General features: G+C 38.9%; 1 long non-coding RNA gene across 3 annotated transcripts in view; it reads right to left on the bottom strand.

Moving 5' to 3' along the window:
* Positions 1 to 25331, bottom strand: part of LOC105199947 — a 299693-nt gene that overhangs the window by 236953 nt on the left and 37409 nt on the right. For all 3 annotated transcript variants that reach the window (XR_003268223.2, XR_850945.3, XR_005575185.1), the window contains exon 8: positions 4801 to 4861. This is a non-coding gene — a long non-coding RNA (uncharacterized LOC105199947). The remainder of the gene's footprint in view (positions 1 to 4800; positions 4862 to 25331) is intronic.

The raw sequence follows: 25331 nt of genomic DNA, 5'->3' as shown, positions 1-25331 counted from the left end.
ATAAATGTCTAATGGTACATTTAGTCTACAATAAATGTAAAAATAATCTATGAAATTGTTTTGAAAGTGTCAGAATGAAAATGTCAGACAAAAAGAAGCATCGTGCGATGAACGCTCGTTAAGGGAATGCGTTTGACCATTGAAACTGACCATTTGTGGAAGTACGTGCGGTTGGCACTTGCCTAATGCAGTTTGCATTAACCTTGGGGAATACTTTTGTCCGCAACATAGCCTCCAGGGAAACGAGAGGAGGAGAATTATACGTACGAAATGCGGGTGTAATAATTGTCTGCTGCCGGAGATTGGTTTAGACGTTACATCGTCGATGCGATAGAGAGCACGGGAAACTGCTGTTTCCTATTGTACAGCTAATTACATCGGGGATCCGGGGACCACGGCAGAGCAGTACCGAAATTAACTAATCTACCGATGAAAGAATCCCGCGATACTAAACACTCGTCCTCGCATAGACCGGCATCGCGATCCAGCGTCGATGTTTCAAATATACGAGTAAACATTAACGCAGTACAGAATGCTGAGAAAAAATGATAGAATAACAGTTTTCACGCTGCGTTTGCTGAACGTGTATGCAATTTGATTACCTTGCATCTAATATCAAGGAAAAAAAAATGTATCAAATGTAATTGTTCACTTCTGATTAATTTTCGTGTTTATACGTACGTGAGTTTGTATTAACGTTCACCATGTATAAAATGCGCTTTTGCAAAATTTCTTTAACAAAACGTGTGTTACGTGGTACCGACTCTTTGCAGCTAAAGCGGAAAACGTTTTCCCCACTTGGCTTTCCTCCTGAATTGCTTGCCTACTACGCGCGGTCTTTTTCGGCGCCCGCTTGCGAGAGAAAAAAAGGCTACGACGAAATTGCTCACATTAATGTCGCAAGCCCTCGCTGATGAGCCCCTAATGAAATTCACGAGTGTTTCGAAACGGCAAAACGGCGTTCGTGGGGAGACTGTGGGGTAGGACGGGAGGAGGGGGAGGGGGAGGAGGGAGGGGGAGGAGGGGGGAAGGGGGCGGAAAGGGCGAAGCTTTATTAAACCCCGGATTAAATAGCTGGAATTATTCAAAAGCTCAATTATCAGCTTATTGTCGGTCTAGCTGGCGCTACGGGCTAAAGCCGTGGGAAGGGTGCAGATGGTGCGCGCGCGATGACCTCTTTCGCGCTCCGCGCGTTTCGTCTGACCCTGCTGCTGCAGCAGCAGCAGCAACAGCAGCCGCTGGCCCTCTTACCTCCCCGTTAGTTTTCGCGACACACAGCTAGAAATAAGGTATTTTTAGTAGCGGTAGTGCAAACTACAAACTCGAGATATATCAACGCAGGAGTTGACGGGCCGAGAAAGGGGTAGTGGAAGCGGGGGCACGGGGTATGTTTTACAGGCACGCGCTTTACAGGGCTCCGTTTTAATCCGTTGCCAGGCTAGGCGCCGCCGCGCGGCCTTATTTTCCCTGGGAGCGTTTTTCCGAGGTCGCGAGAAAAAACGACCATCGCGGAGTTTCTATCCACGGCTTAACCTTCCGGGATACGGCCGCGAATACGTGTACGGAGAATACGTGTACGGAGTACGTGGGTATCGGTTCCCGTACTTCGGGGAAAAAACGTTTCACCGCGAAAGACGGTCTGGAACGCTTCTTGCGTCCCTTCATTATTCGATTGATCTTTGGGGTGAGAGCGATCAAATTACGGTCCTTTTCCAATTCAATTCAACAAAATACTGAAGAACGCTGAAGGCATTGCGTGCGGGACGCATCACGATTTGATCAGCTAATGGTGCAATATAATCAGCTCGCAGATTAATAAAGAAAGATGTACAAAGTGTCCTTTAAAAATTTATAAATGCATTCTCTGAAAATTCCAAGATTTTTTAGAAATTTTTATCAAATATGTATAAAAATTTTTATCAAAACTATTTCTTTCCGTACATTTTCCTTGGATCCTGCGCAGGACATTTGCAAAATAATGAATTATAATAGGAAAATTGATTTCTGACTCACCAATCCGATGCGCAACGAGCGGAGTTACTCAGCTACGAAGCTACGGTGATTACTGTAACACACACAAACATAAGATTTAAAAATTAAAACTGCGCTCAAAATAATTATATTTTAATATTTCAAAAGTTAATTCTTATACAATATAAGAAAGGTTTCTTTGAGTTAAAAAATATTTGTTTGACTCAATGAAATTTGTACAATGCTATACGGTTAAAAAGAATTTTTTTTACTTGAAGAAATTTTTCGATTAAATAGTTATTTGTTTTGAATCAAACAAATAATTTGAACAAATAATTTATTTAAAAAGGTTAATAACGTTATTTTATAAAATCAAATAAATTTTTATTCTCCGCAAAGATATTTTCATTTAAACTTAAAAAAACTATGTTAAAGAAACAATTTTATCTATTTAAACATAACTTTTCTCTGGGTGTGTATAAAATTTTATATTAATTTTCTTTCTTTAAATAGCTTTTTTTTAAATTTATTGCAATAAGATCAAATAAAAGGGAGAAAGACTATTAAATCTATATAAATAAAAGTTTACCCCAAGGTTGCTCCGCTGAGGCCTGATGCCTCCTCTTCCTCTCAGTGTCCTCTAGGTTGTCCTCTTTCTCTCGTTGTACACACGGAACACTCGCAAATAATATATTAAATTTATGCGCGCGGACTAATTATCCATAAAGTTTTTCGCGCAATACTGCGGCACTTCGGGTTCATAAAACCCATGATATGAGTTCCCATTCAGAGGGATTCCCGTGGATTCAGCACCCCGAGTCGACGAGTAGAACGCACGCGTACCCGCCCCGGACAAGGGTAAGCCCCACGCGGAGAAAAACGAAATCAATGGCATTGAATCCGACCCCTCTTGTTTCGCAAAAATCACGTCTAAAATTGACTCAGTCATACGCCAAGCCAGCGGCGGCCAGGTGACACCACTCGTGACATAGCTAATCTCCGGAGACGTCTATACGACGAGCGATGTCAACGACATTTAGACGTGACGAAAAAGAAGGTACTCATCGCCGACGTCTAACATTCTAATAGACGAATCAGGAAATGAGAGCCAACCTCTCAACACGTTGGACGGCCAAGACTAAGTTCTGACTTATAGTCAGATTAAACGTGATTCACTGACTCGAACCCCAGATCCAAAGAATCCAAAAAGGGTATCAAGGATCTAAGAAAGTCTTAGGATGGTGGACGAGAGCAAGAGAAACGCGCGAATCCAAGGCAACCGATCCGAACTCCTACCGCTTAGGACCGAACCAATCGCCAGAGACAGAGCGTGTTAGCCTCACACAACCAGACAGTCGCGCAACATGCACACGGAGGAAACATGTCGTACATGCGACCCGGCATTACCTCGTGCATAGTCAGATGAAACGTGATTCATCTAGCTCGAACCCCAAATCCAAAGAATCCAAAAAAGGTATCAAGGATCTAAGAAAGCCTTAGGGCACTCGGCATGAGACGTCGCGGCAACGCCTCAGTGAGGAGATGTCCACTGCCAAGCAGCGGGGGTGCGATTCCCGGCCCTCTAACTAGGAGTCTATCAAATGGGAGTTATGGAAAAAGTCTATTTACTCCAATAAGTATTTAACGGCACTCCCGGAATAAACACGCGACGCGACGAACCGGCTGCGGTTCGTTTATTTTATTATATTATAAATCGGCGACGATGGGTGTTGTCCTCTTCTCGTCGCGCTTTTTACCTCGAGGAATATCTGTAACATATAATATTTATTTGTTAGATAAGCTAGATATGTTATAACCCTGAAAGAAAAGACTGATAATAATTACCAAATGTATATTAAATAATTATCAATTAAATATCGTCATTGTAACCAAAAATAATTTTTCTTTTCTAAATATTTGGTAAACTTATATCAGATTTGATAATACTTGCGAAACGTTTAGAAAAATACAATTATTTTTAGTTATATTCACAAAACATTTAATTGATACCATTTCACTATACGTGTGGTAGTTATTACCAGACTTTCTTTTCAATGTGTATATGTCATGTATATTTGAACTCACCTCAAGATTGCTTCATAAGCCTCATCCTCTTCCTCCGAGATCATCAGCAGGATTCGTACTCACTCACTCGCGAAAATACGGTTACGATCGCGCGAAGATACACTGAAACAAAATCTGGTAACAACTATCAAATGTATAGTGAAATAGTATCAATTAAATATTTTGTCATTATGTCCAAAAATAATTTTATTTTTTTGATGTTTAGTAAGTATTACCAAATCTAGTATAATTATACTAAGTAGTTAGAAAAGTAAAATTATTTTTAGTTACATTGACCAAGTATTTAATTAATACTATTTCGTTATACATTTGGTAGTTATTATAAGACTTTATTTTCAGTGTACTTTACACGGCACTCCCGAGGACCGATCGCGCGCGGTTGGGTACTCGGTTTCCCCTTCGAAATTGTTCGGATCCACTGAAGAAAAGAGTTCAGTAATATGTCAGTAATACTACCAAATGTTGAGTGAAATAGTGTCAATTAAACATTTAATATTACCAAAAATAATTTTACTTTTCTAAATTTTTTGTAAACATTACTAAAATTGGATAATACTTGCTAAATATTTTAAAAAAGTAAAATTATTTTTTATTGTATTAATCAAATATACATATAATTATTTAAATTTATTTCACCCAACATTTGATAGCTATTATCAAACTCTTTCTTTCGGTGTCCTTTTTTGTCCTGCGCAGGATATTTAAGTATTAAAATAAGAAAACATGAATTGTTTTTTGACTCACCGATCCGATGCGCTATGAGCAGAGTTACTCGGTCACCTTCTCTCAGATCCTGCGATTTAATCTGTAACATACAAGTAAAGAAAAAATTATAGCAGCGCTCAAAATAATTAATATTTTAAAAAATAATCATCTCGCTCATAAAATTTTATTTGTACATTAAATAGAGTAAAATTTAATTTTTCAAAATCTCCTTCTTTTAAGCATAAAAAGCAAGTAAAAATCTCTTTGTTTTAATGCTTATTCAAATTCAAATATAATAAATGAATAAAGAATAAAGATGCAATTAATAGCGAATAATATTGTAAATCATTATATCTAAACTAATTTTAGAATCTTCGTGAATAAATCGTTTATAACAAATTTATGAGAATGCTTATTTATAAAATAAGGTACAAGCTGAGATATTTCTAAATGTAAAAAATATTCTCAAAGGTAATAATAACTATGCTACAAGTGTTATATACATATAATATTTAGATTATAAATTATTTTTAGCACACACTTCGCTAATTGGCCCGATTTTGGATATTCTGAATTAATATCTAAATTCGCAGAAGTCGCGAATATTTGTCGTGGAACATCGTTATCGGGGAATTACGCACGTTTACGTTTGCGCGGATAATGAACAGAGTGCTTAAATGAGTCTCGTGAGGCGTGGTAGTATCGTGCGCTGTCATTAAAGCGCCGCTCGCGCTGTTAATTAATTGATTAACAATTGATCGCGTGACGGATTGAATATGTATGCAGCGGACGCGGATGCGGCACAGGCAGAGCGAAAGATAGGCTCGACAAGGGCGCTTTAACGTGATAGGAGACGAGAGCGGCGACGCCGTTGTATAAGGGGGCGATTGCTCGTGATAATGAGTCATTAGCAGCGAGGACACGAGAGCGTGACATTGTCCGCGCGGACACGCGCCGACGTGTACGCGTATATATAAACATATACGTCGTCCAAGTGCGCGGTGTTGATTGATGCCAATTTATGTACTAACATTATATCAAAAAGCGGATTGCTCTGTGGCGATCCTAGAAATTTTCACGTTACGTAAGACGCGTAAAAAGAAAACTATCTACTATGATAACATTTTACAAATTGTTATTCAGTTACATTTAATTATGTTTAAACATTTCGTAGATTAAATTATTTATTTAAGTTTTTAGGTAAATTTATTATTGTCTATTTTCACGTAAATACGTAATAGATGATTGTTAGTTAATTTATCACAATTTAGTTAGTAAATGGATATTTTGTGAAAAATGGAAAAATAAGCGTGCACCTTTATGAACGGCTGCTCTCTCAGAATCGAGAGTTTAATGATTCTCGTAAACCTATCAATTATTAAACCCGATCATCTCACTGAAAGTGTCTAGGTCACCATCGATGACGAGCATAAACTTCATAAGCTTTAACTAAACGCATCAGCGAGCATTTAACTTGCACCTGCAGCGATCGTATAACGCTGCCAGCCGGTGTTTACACTGCATGTGCTACACCGTCGAGCCGCATTGTGATAACCATAATAATCAAAGTGTTCGTGATTTCCCCGTACGACTGCTCACTATTCTCGATTTATCAGAAAAATTGAAATTTAATACAAATAAAGTGTAACGCTTTTTTAAGCTGTTCTTTATAATTCGTATATCTCTTTTAGCGAACAAATGTAAGATAATTGTGCTATGTGGAGTTTGTATATTTTTATTACAAAGCAGCGATTTTATATAATACTGAAATTTTCGCAATACACCTAAATAGTATCATATAAGAAAAATAATATTATACAATCAGAATAATTGTTAACTTTGGTACCAGTTTTACGTTTACTCAACAATTAATTTTCAAATCATTAAATTTTCAACGCCTTCGCAAGTTATTGATGCTTTCATTTTATACATATTTGGAAAAAATTTGAGGAGCGCGAGGAGAATGCCTAAGATACTTCATACAGCTTCGGTCTCAGTATCTGGGCGGAAAATAGCTAACTTTCCATCGTGGAGGAGCAGTCATATCAAGGCCAGATAAATTCTACACGTCGCGTTTGCGTCGTTTCGTTGCCAGGGTGCCTCGTTTCGAAGGCGACAAGATTACGCGGCGGAACATCGTACATGCAATTTCCGGATCTTATCACGCCGATACGATAGACAGCCACGTATTTCATGAATAAAACACGCAAATATGCGTGCGTACTGACAAGTTTCGGAAAAAGGATGGTTCCGTGAATGTGAACCGGGAGAGGTCGGCCCCACCGGTATATGCCGCATATATTCCGCCCTGAGAACCGAATAAAAACAAAGTTTCAACCGAGACGTGGATGGTACTTTTGCAAATTTGACATCGAGTCTGTCGATTTTCACAGAGAAAGAGAGAGAAAGAGGAAGGGGAGGGGGGAGCTTTAGCAACGCGTTTCGGTAACTTTGGTTACACTGCGCATTGTTCCGGATGCGCTGGCAATATCAAGTTGAGAGAAAAGTTTGGTCGGGCCAGACGCGGACTCGTCGCGAGGACTTTTACGTCAACATTTTATTAAATATAAGTGAATTATCAAATGTGTTGAATGAGAATTGTTTTCAAGCGTCAGGGGATGCGCAACTGTGATATTTCATTTCCAGGAATTATTATTCATTCAGTACGATATACGTGTTTACTCACAAAGTTGGAGCCCCCGTTTTCGTGGACGCTATAAAACGCGTACATGCAGAAATGTATTTCACGTTTCGTTAGAACGCCGTCAACTATAAATCAGCTTTAAGCCAGACGAAAAGGCTTAAAATATACTTCTTAAATTAATCTGCGAATTCCTGATCCCCTCGTGTAAACATATTACGTTTACGTTACTACAAAAATTCTTCGCATTTTAATAAATTATATTTATGGTCTAAAATAACCTTTGTATTTAAATATATTAGATAAAAGCACCGTCGCCTTTTTAATTAATTTTACATATGCATTGCATGTATATCACTCATTGTAAATTAAAAATGTTTATTTTTCATATAGTTCTCTTTATGAAATACACTCGCATAATTAACCAGCTTCTATCTAGGTTTAGCATATATGGTAAGCAAATTTAATCTAAATTACCAGGGTATAACATCGGGCTTAATTAATTAGATCTACATTGTAATATCACTCGTAACTGTCACAAATTCACTCACGACTAGTAGTTACTGCGTATCTTTCGTTTTCTTTTCAACACGGTGCGGAGAACGACCGGGATCACAACGCCGATGTAATCGCAATCACAATGTTTCCGGGACAAAGTTTGACGACACGGGAAGCTCGTTTGCAAAGTCATCATGCGCGAGAAAGAGGATAGGTCACGAAACTAGAAAGCAGCTTTAGAATTTAATGCGTGGGAGGTTTCGGCTTGCAGAAGCATTCGAACGTATTCCACTGGGTTTTGTCGTTCTCTGTAAAAGCGTTGAAGGTGAGAAAAAGTGAGAATGAGAAAGAGAGAGAGAGAAAGAAAGGGGCGAAACAAAGAAGAACAGAGATATAACAGATACTAAAGAGGAAAAGAGAGAAAGAGGGAGAAGGGGAAGCCGAGGATTCGTGAATAAGTATGCGGGGGACCGAAAGCTCCGGGTTTTCGCGGCGACGGCGGTATGAATATTTAAACGGATGTAAATTGCGAATTAACTATTGATAAAAACAAACCAGCTTGTGTTAAGCCTTCCTCGTAAATCACCCCTGTACGGGATAAAGAGGAGGGGGGGAAAAAGTAGGAGCGAAAGAGGACCACCGACGAATACGAGTCGGACCTCAGAAAAGAAAGCTGAAGAACGCTTTTTCTCCCTGAGGCTTATCGATACTGAATATTTTCACGTTCAGGCACCATCCGAAGCGCGCATTATGCCCTTCGATCTCTTTTATGTACAAAGCACTTCATAAAAAGTTTTTTGTACCTTGAAAACGCTTGATATTTTTTATAACGAGAAACGCTCGTATCGTTTCTATTTTATTTAAAGCGATTGAATACTATTGGAGAGAAACTCAGAAAGCAGAACCATCAAATCCATGTATTAGCAAATGCATAAATTTACCGCATTACGTAATATTAACTGCAGTAATAGCATTAACGATAATTATTGTTATAATCTCGGAATTTTAAAATTAAAATTTGATAAGTATATTTTTGAAAAAATCAATGCAGTTCCTTCATCTTTTTTTTATATAATATAATATATCAAATATAGAATTTTCAAGTGTGTGATTTTAACAAGAACAGTAGTATATTTTAAATGAACTTCTTTGGCATTCGATCCTTCGGAACAATACGACCATGAATAAAGGCCAGATTTCTCCGTCAAACTCTCGTAACATCCGTCGTAACAATTTAACGACCTTAAGCCTCGTTGAGCCTCCGTCAATATCGAACGTCCATCGACGCGTTTCCTTTTTCGATTCTCTGAGTTACCCGACATCGTCGGAGCACCGCGAAATCGCCGGATAAGGATTTTCGAGTCATGGCCGAGACATCGTTCAGACATAAAGTGTCCCGCAGGTGTAATAGCTGGGAGATCTACTACCGGCAACGTAGTCACCATCGCGAGTTACTATTCGCCAGCAATTGCCCGAGACTACTCGCACATACGTATACTCGGTAGTCTTTTATGCAACGCGTGCACACGGACGCATGAAGATTCGCACGTGTGTGCACGGCCACACGGACGATTTAGGTGAGATGGAGGGCAGACCCGTGGTCCGTAGAGGGAGGATGAAGAGCGGCTTTCGCCGATCGAGCGAGTGAGTGAAAGAGTATGAGGCGGAAGATTATAGGCACGTATTGGCGCATCGGCCCCCTGGGCTCGCCGGGCATGGCGAGGCATGGGGATATAAATGTAATCCAGAACCCAGACGTGACGTACATAGCTACCTAGCCCGGCCGCTCGCTTTTCGTTGGTCTCTTCTTGTGACTCTTGGCAGTCGTAGGCACGTACATCTACGGAGGTTACGATAGCGTGGCTAGACACATATACACGTCATTCTGTGCGTGTGTAAAAAATGAATGTGTGTGTGTGTGTGTGTGTGTGCGCGCGCGCGCGCGTGTGTGTGCACGGCGCGAGGTGAGTCGTGGATTTTCCGATATCCATCGTTTTCTTTTTTCATTACTCAGTGATTCTTCTTCGAAAGAGAAAGAAACGTCAAAAAATCTGTATCAAGGATGTGCCAGGTCCTTTTGTGATCGCACATAAATCAGGGGGATGATCATGACGTAGATAATGAATCTTACGTGACACTGTGACGTATACTTCTTGCGCCCTTTAAAACTCACGAGGATATAAAACCGGAAAGATTAAAGGCGGAGTTCGATGAAACCGTGACCGATCAATCGTCTAAAAATAATGTCGGTATGCCAGGATCAACCGATTGAGAATCGCGAACACGTAGACGCTTAACGAGGGTGCTCGTGCGGAGAGAGCGAAAGGAGGACCATCGAAATATAGCGACGGTCTGTATTACAGCCGCCCGTCATTTCGCCCTCATCGATGGCCCATCGGCGTGGCGCGGCGTGGCGCGGCGACTGTTGTAACGCGTGCACCTACACGCTTTGTCGATTCACTGAACTTTGCAAAGTTAATTAAGCTCCCTGACAAAATACAATTTGCCAATATCTATTTCTGTTCTGGGACGAGGTGAGATTTCGGAATCTTAGGTAATTGAAAAAGTATATTCTTGATAATTTTAACGTTGTAATAAGAAAAGTCGATTAGTGTTAACTGCAATTCTTAGCGTAAAATTAAATTTCTAAATTCGAGCTTAATCTTCATTTGATTCGAAAATATTTTATGGCTGAGTGACGTTTCCATAATGAAATGCTTTTCGGGTCGTTAAGACGAAAATTCAGACCGTCATTCCTGTCGAAGTCAATTTTGAATCTTTCAACAATGTAGGTTCCTAAAAGTCATCACGAACGTGCCGTATATATATATATTGTACATACATATATTTTTTTTCTCCCGTAGAAAAAAGCCGCCGCGCTATATCGTCGATCAGTAGTTACCGCGCCGTTGTCTTCCCGGCAACCGCGCGTTGGAGCCTGCCGGGATGATAAACGGCACTTTTCGGACAGCGTGCCGTCCATTAAATGTTAAATGGCGCGCGAGGGACATCAGATAGACTGGCGTTTATGCGAGAAGAGGCCAAGAGACCAAGAGCCATCCCGCGACGACGCTTGTGCCAACGTAGGCGTCGCGGCGGCTTGCGTTGTTTGGCTTACCGGGAATACGTCGCTACACGGCGGCGCGGCGTCATATAGCGTCGAGTTATTACTCCATAACCCGTTGCTTTTACAGGCGCGACCGACGAGATAGGCGACGGCGCAGCAAGCAGCAACACGTAGCGTGGCATAATAAACGATCGCGCTTGCCGACGGTACCATTAAATCGCAATAATGCCGCATGCGTGATAGCCGAACACCCGTTACGCCCGGCACGATTGCGGCCATTTGCCTGGAATCCGGCAAAAAAAGGCGGATTAACTATAAAATCCGGTCGTACACGAAATAAATTCAGATGTCCAGCTGCATAGCTGTGCAGCTCGAACCGTTCAAAGTCTTCATTGGGAATTGCATATCACTGGAAAGAGCGAAGTTACAGATGCTCGTGATGCTGCGGATCTACAATTTATATTAGACGAATTTATATTCAATTAATTGCAACCTTGGACAGAAATATAGCACAGTTTAGGAAAATTTTTCTTAAATTGTGACAAGTTGAGTTAGCTTTTAAAAAATTGAAAGACATAGAGTAAATATATCTTTATCGAATAAGAACATTAATATCTGATCAATAAATCATTACAAAATTATACATTTAAAAATTACCCCTTAAAACACAATTTGATCTACTAAAATTTATTAAAAATAGTATGCAAAATAAATTTTACACAATATTTCAATAAAATTTCTTTCTAATTTGTATTTTGCAAATTTGTAATAATATATATTTGTTGTGTCATTAAATTTAAATGTCATTAAACATAACTTTCAGATTATTTGTTGTCTCCTATTTTTGCTACTTAAATTCTACAATTTATTTTACTATAATCGGTTTGTTAAAAAAAAATTTTTTTAACTTCGTGAAGGTTCTACACTATTATTGTTACGAGTTATTTTTTGATAGCGGAGAATCACGAGCAATCATATAGCTATGGGTGGCTATAACGACCAGCACGCCGACATCGTGCCATTAAACACTTGCCAACTCTAATAGCGGTTCTAGGCGATTTTGCTGATTTCAGTCGCGATGGTCAAACGATGAAAATTGTGTAACTGTTCTTTACTGATACTCCATAGTGTTTTGCGATATGGAACGCGACAAGACAATTGCAGATTTTTTAGAGGCTACAAATATACAAAATATCTATATAATCTATGTAATAAAGTTTACGAAAGTTAATATTTTCGGTCTCTAATCTTTTGAAAATTTTCACAGTTTGACGAAAATATTTTTTAACATCAATACAACTAATTTATTTAAAATATTATTTTTTCAAAAAAAATAAACAAAAAAAGAATAATAAACTAATATCTTTTATAAATAAAAATATAGATACATGTACAAACATGTACAATATAAAAAAAGGCAAAATCGTTTCTTTCCCAATAACTAATAAACTGATGTAACTCATAAACAAAACTCTGTAACTTTTAAAATTAATAGATTCAGTTTGAAAGAAAAAGATTTAAAACGACACATTTTTCAAAATTAATTTTTTAAATTAAAAAAGAATTTAAATTTAGAGTATCTGCACTCTCAATTAACAATGATTTTTACGGCACCAATCGTTATGAATTAACGCAATATTTATTGTATAATTCCAGAATAAACCGTCAATAATCTTGATTAATGTAATAATGTTTTTCAGTGTGATAATTCAGTAACGCAAGTAGAATAAAATTTTATTCGTATCCGTAGCTTCATAGAATGCAAGCAATGTTACGCGGGAAACAATGTGTCATTGTATTACCAATAAATGAGTGCGGAATTAATACGATTGTAATTATGCATGATATTTCACATCATTGTAAGAATTATCTCTCGTTCAATAATACCGCGGGGCGACATCGATACCAACAATTTATCGAGATCGATGTTGCCCCATCGCGGCTGATTGCAATTTTAACCGCAGATGTTTTGTAAAAGGAGAAGTTAACTCCAATTATTTTGAAAACCGTTTCTTCGGTTACATTCGTGCAAAATGTTAGCTCTCGAAAAATATAGAACTTTCACATGCCATTCCAAAACTCGTGAAAATTGAATTTTTGCTCGTTTATTATTTAACCGCCCCTAATTATTTATTCATCTCTTATTCACGCCACTGTAAAATATTTTTAAGCGATTCTACGGAAAAAAGGTAGACACGTGAAAAAAAAGCTTGTAAAATTCGTGTCACCGAAGCGACTCTTCCTGCCTGCTTGCCGACGCGCTTCCGGACGTTGCCTGTGTGACATAGGTATCATCTTCGAGAATACACGCCCCACACGCGCGTAGCACACGTTTAATATTCAATATCTACACCACCGAGATCCAAGATTCCGAGCCCGGGATATTCATTCCGCCGTATGTGCTCGTGCGAAGGATAGGTACTTACATATCCGCCCGATTACGTATGTGTGCCGGCATACCGTCGTAAAAAGTCGTCCATGCCGCAGACGCGACCTGCTTTTTATTCGGCTCAGTAGATCGCTTTTTGAATATTCCGCGTCGACGTCGTACGTGGCCTGTAGGCAGGTGTTACGGAATCGTAACTGCACGGTACAATCGCGAGGGAAAAATCGGTAAGCCGCACGCAGCGAGTTGTCCCTCGCAAAGAGTTTTACAATGCATAATATAGCGTAAAATGTAAAATGTAATATTCGTTAGCCGAGAAATACAAAGAATGTTATGATGCCGAATTACGGCAACCATCTACATTTAGACGCGAAATGTCTACCTTATTCCGTTTCTACTTCTGAGCCGCACAATTTTACGCTACCGAGCGTTTTCCTTCAAACGTTTATGTATCATAAATTCATATAAAATTGAATACACGTAATATATCCGATTATTACAACGTTGGCAAATAAACAAAGACTAATTAACCTTCACTTTTCTCAAGGTAAATTAGGACAAAGTTTTTCATATAAAATTGAAACTTTGCCGAAGCGGGACGGCAACTTTAAAATTTTCAGCCTCGCCAACAGAACGGATTCTGCGCAACATCGAATTACAATAGTAAATTCGCTGAATCGCGAAGAAATTCGGTCGACCGATAATCGATCGACCTCGCTGCGCCGCGCAGTCAGAGAAAAGTTGACGGTATTGCACGCTCGGCGATATTTCAGCGACGGCGCGCCGGCCGACATATCGCAATATTGTACCGTCAACGTTTACCCCAGAGTAGCGCGATTCCGTTCGTAATCATTTCTGACCGAGCAAATACTACTCGGCGGAACAGTTCATTCGCAACATTTCGGTACTCTGGAGAATTTAATCGCTGCACTTTCGATCAATAACACCGGAGACGCCGGGACTCGAGCTAAATCGCGTAAATGAAGATCAATGAATTAATGAAGCTTATGAAGTGTTATCGAGTGTACACATAATGTATGATGAATTGTGAGGGTCCCTATAAGCGAGATGATAAGAGAGAAAAGATAGATTTATACGTAGATAGAGAGAGAAAAGATATTTTTTGTTTCTGTCATTTATTTGTTAAGAATGCAAAATATATTATATAAATATGTTACGCGGCAATAAATAATTGATTTTATATATTTAATAATTAAAAATATATAGCACAAAATATTAATATTCTAATTTTGTAACTTTTTCCAGAAATAAGTAAAAATATATAACAAGTTGTAATTTGTATTTGTATCACTGAATTAAACGGAGAATTCAAAATATTTTATCATTTTCATGTTTTTTGTTAGTGTTTTTTTTATAAATATATTTTAAAATGCAATTATATATTATATTTATTATTATAGATTAAATTACATATTATTTATTATAATTATAATAACTATAATAAATAATACGTAATTTAACTTATTAAATCTATGTTGTCATATATTATATTTAGTAACGTTATTCTTTAATGTAATCACATATTTTATTTATTACATTTTCATGATCATACTACATTTTTGATTATTTCATGAAAGACAATATTTGCACTGTGTAATGTACTAATACATAATTAGGCATATAAATGTTATATAAATGCATTAAAAATAATGGATGCAATAACGTTTACATCGTAAACAACAACTGGCAGAACGTGCGCTCTTGTAAATATTAAATTACTTATATCAGTTTAAAAAATGGCCGATACGCGAACGGACATCGTAATGCATTTCAAATCACCGCCGATACAGAATGCAGAAAAATCAAATAAATAAATTCTAAAAATAATCAGTTGCGTGACCAGTTATGCTACACAACTAATTGTAAGAAGAAAGACAAGTAAAATGAAAAAGAAGGGAAAAAACCGCAAAAATAAATTAATAAAAATTCAAATAATTATTAAATGTAACGCGTGTTTTGGAGGTCCTTGTTTAATTTGAAAAGTATCCGTATTCTACATTCGATACCACCCTATCGATACCAAATGTCGATATTTAGTAACGAGTAAATTTTCGCTGCAAACAAGTTCGATACGCCTACTCGATACTCCGTAAGCATCCCTAGGTGCAACGGAAACTAGCGGTAACGCGCGATTCGCTGCAATATTAAATAGATTCGCCGACGTCGGGGAGCGAACGGCGACGAAGACTGGCGGGAAGGGCAGGGGAGGAAGGACCAGAATCTAGAGGGTAGAGGCCATGAACGTAGGGAGGTAACCCCGTATGCTGGACATGTACGACCTGCACGACTTCTGTTACAGAGACGCGCCAAGCCCTGTGCCGCACGTACACGCTGATATTTGGTGATCCTGAGGCACACATACGGCGCGAGCGGTCAGCCGGGAGACTCGTTCGCGCCTGTGTTGGAGATGTCACTTATGCTACTCACGAATGTAGAGTCGACAGCTATTGGCGGGCGTGCGCAGCAAATACCGCCGAGAAAGAAAGAGCTTTGGGCATTAGTTCCGCGCGATTGAATTATAAAGTCTGCTTAACAAGTAAGCAGGTGGAGACGCGAGCGGTCGGCGTCTTCCAAATCTTATCGTCCAATTTACGAGTTTACTATTAAGAAGCATTCGAGATTCTATCTGATTCTACAGAGCATGTAAATCATTTTAACGGATATATGTAAATAAGGGGAAAGTGTATTTATATGCGTTCGTATTCCACATGCGAGGAACGTAAGTGAATTACATCGCGCCGCGCGAACGAAAATGGATAAAAGGCAGGATATTCGTATAAATCACAAGTGAAGTGTACGCGCGCGTATCCTCAACGCGCATGAACGAACGGGCGTTGTAATGCAGCGCGCGCGCTCACAATATTGCATAATTAATTATACCCAAGGGCTCATTACTTCCCGTATCTAATAACACGTCCACCCAGCACGTACAACAACCCGCGCATCCTCCGCACGACTTATATCCGTTACACGGCTGCGTCGTCGTCATATGGCGAGTATACACTTGCCGGATAGTCTGTGGAGCGAATCACGGGTACAATCCCCTGCGCTCGTGGTAACGATCGTTTTCAGCGTGGTAGTGGTCTTCATCGATATCGGCGATGTTGTTACTCGCGTTGGACATTGCTCGTGCCGGCCACATGTGTGTATGACGTCTGTGTGCATGTGTAGGAGAACGTGTGTGTGTGCGTGTGCGTGCTCGTGTGTGTGTGCGTGCGTGCGTGCGTGTGTGTATGTGTGTGTGTGTGTGTGTGTGTGTGTGTGTGTGTGTGTGTGCGTGTGTGTGTGTGTGTGTGTGTAGACAATTTTCAGCGACGCGTGTTCATGCGAGCATCAATCGAGGACCTCGGTACAAGAGCCTACAACCCCCATGTACGTATCTTCGTCACTGTCTCCTATTTTGAGATGTACAATTCGCAGATGCAAAGAGCTCGGTACGTAAGTTTGCACGCAAGACGTCTAAATGATTCACGATTCAAGCACGGCGATACAATAGCTACCACACATTTAGATTTATTCTATCATATTAATATAAGGCTTTTACGAGAACGAAATTAATATAAGGATAGCATTTGCTTTCGTCGTTACATTTTATATTTAATTAAAATGTTATTATTTTAATATACCGTAAAGTTAAAATCTTTAATTTTTAATAAAAACATCATATTTCCAAATAAATTAAATACAAAAGATTTATATTTAACAGATCATGAAAAATATTATAGTATAATTATATAATTGTATAATCATAGCTTTATTATAATTATGGCTAATATTTTACCAAGTTTATTGAAATTAATAATGTTAAAATAATTATTATTACAGGGGTACATTTCAAACATAAAAAGTTTTTATATTTTCCTATTCTTGAATTATATGTATAATGACATTTCTTCCCCAAAAATCGTTTTGTTATCTCTCCGTAAAAATTCGGAACTTATCATTTATGTTTTTCCTTGATCCAATTGTTCCCTTATAGTTTGACGGATGCTTTGTGTGTGTGTGTGTGTGTGTGTGTGTGTGTGTGTGTGTGTGTGTGTGTGTGTGTGTGTGTGTGTGTGTGTGGGTGAACTCAACAGTAATTTATCTTAATGATGTAAAAGTGAGTTCCGTCGGGTGACAAATCGAAACTACCGCTATGTGGAATATCTTCGGCGGGTTTCTGATTTCTCGTAATTTCTGTTAATCTTTGGCAGAGATCTGTCCTCAATTGAGATTTGTAATTCATCCTCGTCAGTGCTGGAAAAGCGTGGCGGACGTGTTCTACTCTCGTTAAACCAAGCCACCTCTAATGGAGCTTAATAAATCATCTTTGACACGTTCGGTAATAACGAGTCACATGTTTCACACGCCAAATTTTACTAATTCAAAATCCAATGATCACATTTGGAGACAGTAAACACGAAATTATTGTAAATTTCATAAAATAACATTTTCCATTTCTCAATTCTTACAGTATATTATTATAATATATTCTGTATCTTTAATCAGATATTAAATGATATTAAATATTGCAAATAATAATATATATTTTCTTACATAATATTTATAACAAAAAGTGATCTGCAAATAGAAATATTTGAGATTCTCTAATTTTTCATTAAAAAATGTTTCTAAATAAATTAAATTTAACAAAAAAAATTATCTAGCTTTATTAATTATAACGAAATATTTTATATGACTACAAGAAGCACGCTTAACTCTTGTGCTTAATTATTAAAACTACTCAAAACTTTGGATTGTCCACTGTCAAAAATTTTTAGCGCAAAATATCGCGGCGTTCTAAGTTCATCACTTAAGACCAAACATTTTTTCCCAGCGCACCAGAAATTTCCTAAGATATACATGCTCCAGATATATACGCTCTGTATTGTTCGCGTCCCTCGATGGTGCAGGCTGCATGTTAAAAGGACACGAGCAAGGAGTACCACCAGCAAAAAGGATATCGGCGTGCCGGGTAGGGGCGTGCCGGGTAGGGCCCGTGAGGAGCCGTCGTAAAATGCACGATTCAACGGCGGCGCCGGTCCGCCCTGAAATATCCCGCAGCCCCCACGGAATCGCCATGGCGTAGTCGTTATCCCCATGGGACCGCCATGGAAACCTTCTTTGAAAACCCACGCGCATTCTTATTCCTCTCCTTCTCTCACCCGCTACACGCGCGATACATTACACGGCACTTTCCGCTTCTTTCATTCCGCTCGCGATACGCGATTTTGTGCGCACGTAGCTCGCGATAATCTCCCTCCCTCCCTCTCCCCTCCGCGCGATGTCAAAGCGAAAACGAATATTACACGTTCGGTGAATTGGTGAACAGCAATGATATTCCTTATCAAAACATCGAAACCATTTTAACGAAAATGTCGGAAGATCGATATTCATGATGAAAGCTTATACACCAAATGTATTTGTATATCGCAACTCCGCGCGATACGCGATCACTTCATGTAAATTTTGACAGGTAGAGGGTATTATTATTTCGGGGAAAAAACGAGATATAAATATGGATGAGATTTGGTTCGGCTCATATCAATGAGCAGAGTGTCGTTCGACTTTCTTTGAAATTTCGGAGCGAGCGTAATGCACGATCATGAATTGCATAACGAATCGCGTCTCTTGAATATCTTAACAACATACGTATGTGGAATTACACCTGCTGCATGCCAACGTTTGCATTTAGTTATTGTAGTAGTTTGTCGTTCGTTAGCCTAGTAAAACAAAGAAGGGAACCTCGCCGCGCAATTTAAATATGCGTTGGAAAATGATACGTGAATGATCAGCATCCGTTTAATATATTCCGCAAGTATAATTACGAACTTCATAGACATCATCCCCGAAATATTTTCATATATCCCGGATTTTCTCCTTGGTAATATCAACGTGAATTACCGACTCATTCGCGGAAATGTTCATCCCTTAATTAGAAGTCAAGACGATGGAGAGACGCGGAATCCTTCCTAGTTAAGTTCGAATGCGAAAGTTTTAACAAGTATTTCATTAAATTCTCCATAAGCCAATGGCTGCGTAATATTTTAATTCTATGATTTTGTATTCTCACTAATTAACTAATAAGTCCACCATCGTCGGATTCTTCCTTTTCTTTCAGGAAAGACCGGATGAGGTAATATAAATCAGCAAGTACTTAATGTACTTTATGCATTTTAAAGGAAGCCCGATATGTAACTTTTAATGTAAAATTTTAAAGTTTTCCCTTTGCAATTTCTCCAATTATAAATACAAAAAAAATAGAACATTTTCAAATATCTCTGCAAATCTTTTTGTTTTTTCAGGATGGAAGAAGCATAATTACTGCAGTAGTTCGTTTATCTCTTGACAAAGATACCAGATATACTTGTATGATTGCATCGGTTCGTTGCAACACGCAAAAGTATACAGCCTGGAAGTAGGCAGCACGCGCTTGCCTGCTAGTTTAATTAAGTAGTTAATTTAGTCGACACAAGAGGCGCAGAGCAGAGGACGGCCAACAGGGACGGTCGTTGTTTTGTCGTAGCGAGGGAGCATCGGCTGTTTTGTCACGTGTGCAGTGATAATTTGATTGTGCTTAGAGGTAGGATATGATGTCACGCAGCATCACTGCACTCCAAAGCAGTTAATGTGAATGCAGTTTCCCGAGCTGCCTGCAGTCAAATTAACGGGACGCGAGCATAATCGAACTGTCTATAACGAAGCGAAATTAGGAGATTACCACTTATTACAATGTTCAATGAGCTAGCTGCAATCTGTCAGCTTACGTAGCGGCGGGTTGTAATATTCAATGGCAATCAACGACGGTGTCCGAAGTCGGGCCGCAAATTTCGCGCTATTACGTCGTGCAAACACTGCAAACACACAAATTATCAATTATCGGCGACACCAAACGATCCTACGGGCGCGTATCGTTTGTAGATTTTATTTCATCTTTATTAGGCCGGTATTAATAAAATTTGCCATGCAACTGGAAATATGACTGGATTGATAATAAATCCACTTAGTACCAAATAAACACGTATAATCCAAATGAAATAGCATCGGCGTGAAGGATTTAAAATTCTATTTTAGACTCATCTCACATTGATTGCAATTATTAATTTCAGTATTACTAATTACCATAATTATTTCAACACAATAAGATGTACACTAATCCTCGAGCGATTTGCATTTTATTTTATCAATTTTCTTTTCTATCTAAAAAAATAGTGATATAAAAGTTATTACAAACAATTGTATGTTACAATGTAAAAAAAACTAGAAATGTTAAAAATGTTCTTAAAAATTTGCATTCAAAAGTACCTTTGACATTAATAAACATTTTCAAACGTATTCTGTTGTTCGTTAATTATCCAGCAATTGCTTGGATTTATGTGTTCGTCAATTATACATTGAATTAAACGAACGAATCATTAGTCATTTCTCTACTTTACACATATATTGCCGATTAACGTCGCCATAAAACATTAATTATATTATAATTGATATTCTTGAATGTTTCCAAGCTCTTGCCGAGGGACAGCAAACAGGATAATAAATAGCGGAAACTGTCAGAGTAAAATATTGATGTCAAAGCATACGTAAAAGCGTGACCGCTTTGCACTTGCTACGCGGGTAATGTAATGAGCGAAATGTTAGTTGGCGCTGGCTAATTAACATCTTTCTAGGTGTACCGGTCTAGATCAACACGTTCATCAACATTTCCACGCTAACATCAAGGAGCGACGCGGTTAAATCTTGGAAGAGGATCGTGCAAGGCATCGGCAAAATAGATAATCGTAATCTTATTAATTGTTATGTAGAAAAGCTATTATCCTGCTTGTAACTGCCTTCTTAAACTTCAGCTAATCTTCAAGTTATTATTATCTAAATCCTTAAATCCTTGTTTTAAAAGTATAAAATTAAATTAGATCAATTTTATGATACTCGTAATTCTATAATCACAAGCAAAACCGTTAAAGTAGCGTCGTCGGCTGGACGTGGTGGCAGCTGCAATTATCACTCTGCAGTTAATTCACAGAGTAATATCAACGACGACGACGACGACGACGACGACGACGACGACGACGACGACGACGACGACGACGACAATGACGACGACGGCGCTTACTTTTTGCGCGCGATCCATTCTGTGAATCTAATTAAAGTAATTGATTAACGTTCGTCTAACCGTGATAGGACGAACTAGCGTAAACGGACTTATCTACACCCTTAACGTAATTAACACCTGGCGCGAATACCAAACTGTTACGCAGCTGAACTACCTACATCGCGATATTGCGCCCGACGACGTGAATATCGGCGATAAGACCTGCAATCTCGAGAGTTGCGAATGTGAGACAGTAGGATGTTAAAGGTTTCAATAAGGAACAAATCGATGCACGAGAATGGTGGAAAGTGATTATCGTTCGTTATTATTCTCGTTATTATTACTAATAATTGTAATTATTAAAATTATTACCGCTACATTACAATCGTTAATTTTATTAAATTATTGTATGTAACACAACTGGTTTTATTCATTACAAGAATTTTCGTGCCGTAATGCATCGTAATTTTAAAGAAAAAATAGAGAGATACGTTTAGAGGCAACTTTCTGCTAACATAACGTTACAAACACAGCGTCTTTTAATATTAAGTGTTAATTAATTTTTTAAATATCGTTATTTATAATTTATAATTTATAAAATATAGGGATCAATTTATAATTAATACAAGGTAAGATCTAAAAACTGATTCATCTAAAAACTTTTTACATTGAAAAAAAAATTGTTGAAAAACTAAAATATTTAGTCCGATACGTGCAACTAAATATTGAGTTGGTTTAATTAAGTATTGATTAAAAAATTTGAATGGGGTTGAAATGAATAAACTATATCTTTTTTGTGCAACTAAATAATAACTGTTAAATCAAACCAATGTTAGTTGATCGTATCGAACTAAATATTTTATTTTTTTTTAACAAATTTTTTTCCTCGGTGTAGTACTTCCTATAGCACTATTTATTATTATGCGCTAAAGTAACTAATGCATAATTTAGATTGTTGTCTTAATAAACCAAAGTTTAGATTAAAAAGATTAAAGTGAATAACACTGGTATAATTCTCCTTCTACATTCTGCTACACTTCCGAAGTTTGTGCGACGCAAAAGCGGCAAACGTTTTTAAAAACCACAGATTAAAGTGCGACCGATGTGGCAAAAATCATTTTCCACGGCAGTGCCCGTTAATAATTGAGTTAATTATCGCGAATGGATGTAACGTCGTGCGCGACGAGCGAATCCGGAATAATCGATATGAAATTATGAAACGCTTTTCGCAATCGTCACATAGCAGTGTCGCCGCGACGTTAATCCGCGTATAATCTCATTATAATTTCTACCTGCACGTTCGTATTCGATTAAAACGGTACAATCTGCAAACATCCAGAAATAGACAAATAGCTCGATGGCTATATCTTATAAAATGTGTATCTGCCAAAACCTCGATAAAAATTTTGTAAACAAATAAATTGTTTATACATAGGTATTATTTGTGTGACATGTTAAAAAAATCACCTTTGATAGAATTTTTAATAGAAAAGTAAAAGGGGATAAAAGAAATTTTTTGATTGCATAAAAATATATATAAATTCAACTTTTTAATAAAATCAAGCAAATTAAATACGGTATAACCTTTTTTATTTAATGAAATTATCAAATAGCCAGACATGCTATCTACAATATTTCGATATTTTCTAAGTAATATTAATTCACCCGTGCAATATCCGTTAACATGGATCAGTTTGGTAGAGTTCCATCGCATAATATTTAAATTTTCGTTAAAGCTCGCCGGATATACTCGTAGATCAACAGACCAGGCGAATTTCGAGATCATACCTGCTTCAATTATCGGACGGGCGAAACATCACACGGCCGGCGTCTGCCGCCAAAGAGAGAGAATCCGCTGACGTTGAAATTATCTATCAGGCCGCTCTTCGAATTCGTCGTGCACCACCGGCCGTCGCTTGATCCGCGTATAATTTCATAATAATCCGTCTGTGTACATTCGTCCCGTTCGGAACCTGAGCGAACCGTACCGAAATCACGTATCGGATCGATTCGCAGGTCGAGTTTACCTTAAATGAGTCCGCTGAATCGGTTATTGTCCGGCACGCTGTGTCAATCCGGCCGGTGCAAATGAGAAATTCGTTTCGGCCGGTGTAGTTTGTTCGCCAGAGCGGAACGAGATTCCCACGATCGCGGCAAGGACGTCCATCTGTGTACCGAGACTGGGCACGGGGGGGAGATAGAAGTGACGATGCTCCGCCTCGCCTCGGCGGTGCGCGGCGGTCTTCGATGGTTATTAAAACGGAGATGATTAAAACGTGCCTGGCGCCTCGTTACCGGGAGAAGCATCATCCGCACTTTACGTCCTTCCCCCGCGCGACATTTCGTGTCCCTCGCGCTCTGCCGACTTAACAACGGGATTAACGAGGACGAGCTACCTGTGCGAGTCGATTTCTTGCGCGACCTGAACGAAAAAGAAACTCCCGTTGACGCGTCGGGTCTACAGGGGTTTACACTTCGGAATATGTACACGTTGTATTAACGCATCGCGCGTAGCAGAATTTACACGATTTTGTGCGTATAAAACGGCGCGCTTTTACGTCAAAAATAGAAAAAAAATTCTAGATGTTTCCGAGGGCAAAAAAATTTACGGTGTTTTGTACCGCGAGGATAATTTGCGTGCGCGTAATTCGAAGCGTGAAATTAGTTTGTTGTTCGGCCAGTATAAAAATTAATACTTTTAATTGTATACACTATTATGTAATAAAAATAGATAACGCTTAATTTTTACGTACTACGCGTGTTTTTATGATACGGAAATTCCTGCCGAAATATCTGTAAAATATTAAGCTCGCAATCGATCTCCATTACATAAAAACAGTTCAATCGATGCTACAGTATGGCTCTCGTCGGAAGTTGCATTAGTATTGTGAGATTTTTCGGGAAATTTATGTTATCGGCACACGAGGTCCAGTTTTATCCGCTGCGTTATCTGACTGCGGAAGGAAAAATGAGTTTTACAGCGCGCGTTTTCGAACTAATGAAATTTACGTTATATGAAACAACGGTGGGACGCGAAAGAGTTATATTTAAAATGCTTTATTAAAAACGTTTTCGATCTGTTTCTTTTTTTTTTTTATGGCCCGGCGGGCTAGGAAGATCCGAATCGTCAGATGGAATGGTTTCCCAGAATTACGCAACACGGAGGGTGTCATAATCTTGCAACAAGCGGCATACAGGATGGACGTGTATCGGCGCCATTCAATTATGGAATTAACCACGCGAACGGTCGGCCCTTTCGGTCAGCGACGTAATAAATGCCCGCCGTTGCAACGATAACGGCACGAATGAATGCAACGGATAGCGGTATTTATGCGATCCAGATATCCAGAGGAACAATAACCGGTACTGCGGTATCGTGCGCGCACGACCACTTGCTCTCGCCCGCGCGCGCGCGCGCGCGCATAATTATTTTGGGATTAATGGGGCCAGGTAGCAAACGTACTCTCGTCCGGATACGAAATATTCTGGGCGATAGAACGAAAAAAGGAAACCGCCGCGAGAATGTTCAGGACGAGGCCGGTTAATTGTCGTTCCGATTCGGTATGCGGCCGCGCTCGATTAGAATTTCACTCGGCTCTATCGGTTATCATCCAGACGGGTCCACCGGCATCCCCGGGGTTTTCGGTATTAACCCTTGGACATGAACGGCGAATACTTTCGACCCCGCGACTGACAGAATTGGGTCGTATTTGATTTGCGAGTGTGTCGCGGGGTGTCATAGCGGGGATTGCCTCGGCTACGGGGGATTCGGAATGTGGAAAAAGGACCAGTCCGACGAAGGCGGGTTTTCATATCGGAAACGGTATTTCATTGGATTTGTAATAATATTTAACTTTTGAATGAGAAACAAATGAAAAGTCGC

Source organism: Solenopsis invicta, chromosome 7 (genome assembly GCF_016802725.1).
Source record: "Solenopsis invicta isolate M01_SB chromosome 7, UNIL_Sinv_3.0, whole genome shotgun sequence".
Lineage (NCBI taxonomy): Eukaryota > Metazoa > Arthropoda > Insecta > Hymenoptera > Formicidae > Solenopsis > Solenopsis invicta.
This window is presented reverse-complemented; position numbering and strand designations above follow the sequence as displayed.